Source organism: Zingiber officinale, chromosome 5B (assembly GCF_018446385.1).
Source record: "Zingiber officinale cultivar Zhangliang chromosome 5B, Zo_v1.1, whole genome shotgun sequence".
In the NCBI taxonomy this organism is placed as follows: Eukaryota; Viridiplantae; Streptophyta; class Magnoliopsida; order Zingiberales; family Zingiberaceae; genus Zingiber; species Zingiber officinale.
The window spans coordinates 99,094,502-99,100,501 of NC_055995.1; positions in this window are offsets into that span (position 1 = coordinate 99,094,502).

The following is a 6,000-nucleotide window of genomic DNA, read 5'->3' on the forward strand; positions in this document are numbered from 1 at the left end:
CAACGCCATAGTCAAATTTCAAAGCAGCGCGAAGATCATATGAGCGTAGAATGATTAACTCCTCTATTGTTGTTGAACACTCCTTATATAAGGGATCTAAGGTGCCTCCAATGGTCTAGGGCGCCTCAAGTGATCTTTATCTAATCCAAAGGCTTCATGCGTTATCTAATTGTGATAACTTTTTGGTTTAAGGGATCTCCAATTATCTTAAGGCGCCTCTAAACAACTGGTTTGACACAACTATCTTTTGGAGGTTATAACTTTTGACTCGGGGCTCGGAATAAGGCTTTATCAGTAGCCACACGTGAATAATTCGAAGATCTACGTATGCCTTTACAACAAAAAAGTTAGAAAAGATATATACATGACAAGTTTATATATTTATTAATTAGATCTTGTCTAACACGACCAAGATCTAGTCTTGGTCTCAACTTAAATTTTCAAAATAGTTCTAAGTCGGACCAGCACCTACAGTCCCACTAGGAGTCATCCTCACTAGTTGTCTCTCCTCCAATTGCTTATTTCCACTTACCATTTGCAAATTTACTTGACGTATGATCTCTTGACCCACTAGGTCTTCCTGCCAGATGTCCCATTTGAACTTCAGCTATTTGTTAGGTCTTGCTGATCCAACTGGACTTCCTGTCAGATATCAGGTTCTCTCTGACCTATCTGGACTTCCTGTTAGTTATCAGGTCCTCCTAACCTAACTAGACTTCATGACAACTGTCTGATTCTCTTTGACTCAATTGGACTTTAGCTTGGTGTCTAGTCATCTAGATCCATCGAGTTGGTTTGTCTACACACTTGTTTAACTACGTTAGAAAATGTATGATCTAACTTTAACCTTTGTTATATATCAAAATCTGAGTTTGATTATTAGTGCAAATTGCACCATCACGAAATAGGTCAACAGTGAACAAATATTTGAGGGGAGACCTGGACCATGAGAGTAATGGTGGTATGAGACCTTTTGAGTTTAAAAGATAAAAGATATCTCTATGTATAAAAATAAATCTATGAGAATTTAGACACAAAGTGAATAATATTATATTATTATAGATATATGTGAATTCTTTTGCTCCCAACATAATGTTCATGAACAATCTTCGTGATTCATGAATAATATTCATGAATCATATTTATCAACAAAACTCTTATCAATATGCTAAATAATTTTTTTAAAATAAATAAATAAGTTTGTATTATCAAATTCAATAACTAAACAAACTTAAAAATATAAAAGTTTAAATAATCGAATAAGTTTGAATTAAGAGTTCAAAATATCTAAACGAATAATCAAGCTTAAGCTTATATATATTAAAAAAAATCAAGACAAGTTTGAACAATCATTTCAACAATTTAATTTATGTTAATCTCGGCTCGATTTGACTCATCTTGACTTAGCTTGGTTTTCTTATCAAATAAATTTAAACACCATAAACCTTAGCTTGGCTTGACTTATTTACTATCCTAATCATAGACGGAGTTGAATGTGAATTTATTTATTGGTACTCAGCTTAATCCAAATATTATATATCACACCTTCTCCTTAATTTAATTGGTAAATCTCAATGGCCAAATTTAACCAGCCAAAATTTGAATATAAAGTGTTTTATTATTGCATACAATCTTAATTAATGTATGTCAACCAAAAAATGAATGTAAAAGATTTCATTTTGACGGGTAAATTTTAACTATTTAGCATTGTCCTAATTTAATATCCCTATTGCACAATTACCAATTAATTGGTACATATTGACCACTATTAAATATTGCAACTTACATGTGGACTCTGTACAATGTGCAGGACAATCAATCTGTACTTAACGAATGGTTTAGGTTCTAATTGTACAGAGTCCACATGTACATTAATTAACTTTATTTCACCAAACAAGTTACTGAGATTGATTAATTAATATTATCCCTGTATTAATTAATTATCTTAGAGTGTTGCAAATTCATATCATTATTAAATTTCACTCACATGAATTGCAGTACTATATTTCACCAAACAAGTTATTGAGATTGAGACCAAGTATATATTAATTGCATGCTTCCTAGATGTATCTAGATCTTACATGTGCTCAAATATCCCGACTCTAGCCCTCGATTATGGTACAACGGTATGATATTCATGTAGTATCCTAAGCAGTTATATGATTTGATTATGAATTGCAATGCACTATAGAGTATTTTTCATGTAGAAAAAATATCCTAGTGATATAGTATGATGATAAAGTATTCAAATTAAGGATGAAAGAAATAACTAGAAGATCAAAAATCGACTTCTAAATGTTTTATATTTAGTGAACTGGTGAATCAAAGTAAAAACGACAATTTACCAAAAGGCGTACTATAGTTAATGTATTTACCAAAAAGCGCATCACGGTTTTGTATTTACCAAAAGGCACAGGTAAGTGATGTATATTACCGAATATAACCCTACCGCCAACCAACTCCTCTGATCAGTCATCATTTCCCAGGCATCCGAACCACATTTTTAAAAAACTTAGATATTAAAAAAAAAACGATCATTAGGGTACCTCCCTCCTTCGTGACATGCGAGTGCAGCTCGGTCTTGTGAAACCCTAGTTTAGTGTTCGTGAGCCATCAGTTCGAGTTTTTCTCAAGCGGCATCTAGCTAGCATTTCAGTTGAATTAAAAATCAGGAGTGTTCGTGAGCCATCAGTGAAGGATTCTAGGGTTTACATTACATTAATCAGCTAGTATCATAATGGCGCAAAGACGTCGATCGGGTGAATCATCATCCTCTCCACATCAATTAGCTGTAAAGGTTATCATTTTACAAACTCTGTGATATTGAGAAGCTGAACTAGTATGATTTAAATTTTTTTATTTTTATAAAGTATAGGGTTCAGTTGATGTTGGACAGAAACTGCATTGGAACAGTGTCCTCGGTCACTTTAAAAGTTTTTTTCAACCATCCACGAAGAAAGGAACGCATGGAGGCTATGTTATTTTACATGACCGACACATAGTGCTGATCAAACAGTCACCCTTTCATATTTTTTTGGACATAGAAGATATGCAGCACATCCGTGAGATTTTGATAAATATATTTGAAAATTGGGATTCAAGTAGTCAAACCTTTAGATTCTCAAGTACAATTTATAATTTTGTATTTTAATTACAAAGTAGTCACCCAACGTGGGCCTGATATCCAAGCATATCAGGCCCAAAGTGGCCTTGGCACTGTTCCGTGCTAATGGCACGGAGCCATACTTCCTAATCCATGGTGTATAAATTATGTTTGACACCATAAATATCATCTCCCCAGCAAGACCTTCACTGGGGACTTGATTTCATGAAAATCCAAGTAGGGGAGGTCCATCAGTGGGGTTTGGTCAAAACCCACTGATGGACCTAGACACCTGTGATTGGACCCATTTCAGTTCTAGTGGTTTTATGGAGTTGCAAGGACTCAGAATCTGGTGGCAAATAATTATTTAAATATCTATAGGTGCTGGGAAAAAATTAAAATACAATCAGCCTCCGTTGGGCCTGATATGAGTGGATATCAGGCCCAACGTGGGCCTTATATCCAAACATATCAGGCCCAAAGTGGCCTTGGTATGATATCCTTTCTTATAAATTTATACTATCTCCCCTTTTCTATAAACTCAAAATGTGCTACCATGCTTCTTATGAAAAAATAAATGGCAACTGGCACGGAGCTATACTTTGTAATCCATGGTGTATAAATTATGTTTGACACCATAAATACCATCTCCCCACCAAGACCTTCACATGAGACTTGATTTCATGAAAATCCAAGTAGGGGAGGGCCATCAGTGGGTTTTGGTCAAAACCCACTGATGGACCTAGACATATCGGATTGGACCCATTTCAGCTCTAGTGGTATTCTGGAGTTGCAAGGACTCAGAATCTGGTGGCAAATCATTATTTAAATATTTATAGGTGCTGGGAAAAATTTAAAATACAATCAGCCTCCGTTGGGCCTGATATGCTTGGATATCAGGCCCAACGTGGGCCTGATATGAGTGGATATCAGGCCCAACGTTGGCCTGATATCCAAGCATATTAGGCCCAAAGTGACCTTGGTGTGGTATCCTTTCTTATAAATTTATACTATCTCCCCTTTTCTATAAACTCAAAATGTGCTACCATGCTCCTTATGAAGAAATAAATGGCAACTGGCACGGAGCCATACTTCGTAATCCATGGTGTATAAATTATGTTTGACACCATAAATACCATCTCCCCACCAAGACCTTCACAGGAGACTTGATTTCATGAAAATTCAAGTAGGGGAGGGCCATCAGTGGGTTTTGGTCAAAACCCACTGATGGACCTAGACACATCGGATTGGACCCATTTCAGCTCTAGTGGTATTCTGGAGTTGCAAGGACTCAGAAGATGGTGGCAAATCATTATTTAAATATTTATAGGTGCTGGGAAAAATTTAAAATACAATCAGCCTCCGTTGGGCTGATATGCTTGGATATCAGGCCCAACGTGGGCCTGATATGAGTGGAAATCAGACCCAAGGTGGGCTTGATATCCAAGCATATCAGGCCCAAAGTGGCCTTGGTATGGTATCATTTCTTATAAATTTATACTATCTCCCCTTTTCTATAAACTCAAAATGTGCTACCATGCTCCTTATGAAAAAATAAATGGCAACTTGAACAGAGCCATACTTCGTAATCCATGGTGTATAAATTATGTTGGACACCATAAATACCATCTCCCCACCAAGACCTTCACTGAGGACTTGATTTCATGAAAATCCAAGTAGGGGAGGGCCATCATTGGGTTTTGGTCAAAACCCACTGATGGACCTAGACACATCGGATTGGACCCATTTCAGCTCTAGTGGTATTCTGGAGTTGCAAGGACTCAGAATCTGGTGGCAAATAATTATTTAAATATTTATAGGTGCTGGGAAAAATTTAAAATACAATCAGCCTCCGTTGGGCCTGATATGCTTGGATATCAGGCCCAACGTGGGCCTGATATGAGTGGATATCAGGCCCAACGTGGGCCTGATATCCAAGTATATCAGGCCCAAAGTGGCCTTGGCACTGTTCCGTGCCAACTGACACGGAGCCATACTTCCTAAGTCATGGTGTATAAATTATGTTTGACACCATATATACCATCTCTCCACCAAGAACTTCACTGGGGACTTGATTTCATGTATATCCAAGTAGGGGTGGGGCATCAGTGGGTTTTGGTCAAAACCCACTGATGGACCTAGACACCTCCGATTGGACCCATTTCAGTTCTAGTCGTAATCTGGAGTTGCAAGGACTCCAAATCTGGTGGCAAATAATTACTATCTCCCCCTTTCTATAAACTCCAAATGTGCTACCATGCTCCTTATGAAAAAAATAAAATAAAATAAGATCATTTTTTAAATTCACTTCCCATAGGGTGGAAAATAAAAGCGGTGCACTGTTCCGTGCCAACTGCCACGGAGCAATACCTTATTAGAAAAGGGATTTAAAGAAGGTATTAAGTAACCATAAATTTATTTTACAATAATTTTATTCACCATAAATTTTAGTTACACAAACAGTAAATCATTACTAGAATAAATTATTACAATTGTTCACTATTTCTATAGTTTAAAGTTTTTGTCAGACATGATTTTGTGTCCAAGTCTAAATCTATAAGCTCTCATATCAGCTTGTACAAAGTCTGTAGATCTCCGGAACATCAAACTCTCTGCATAGCGCATTATAAAAAAAGCACAATCCAACCTACAAAACAAATGCACAATCCATCATAAAAAAGGCAAATAGAATTATTATGGAACATACACTAATACTTACGATTTGCTTTGTGTGGAGCCAATAACTTGCATCGTTTTATACTCTCTCCCGGAGAATGGTTCTAAACCTTTATGCCATATGTGATAGTATGACCAGTTCAGCTCCTTAAAAAACAACACCTATAAATATCAAACCATAGTAATTAATACATAAACAATGATTATTGATTATAAGAAAT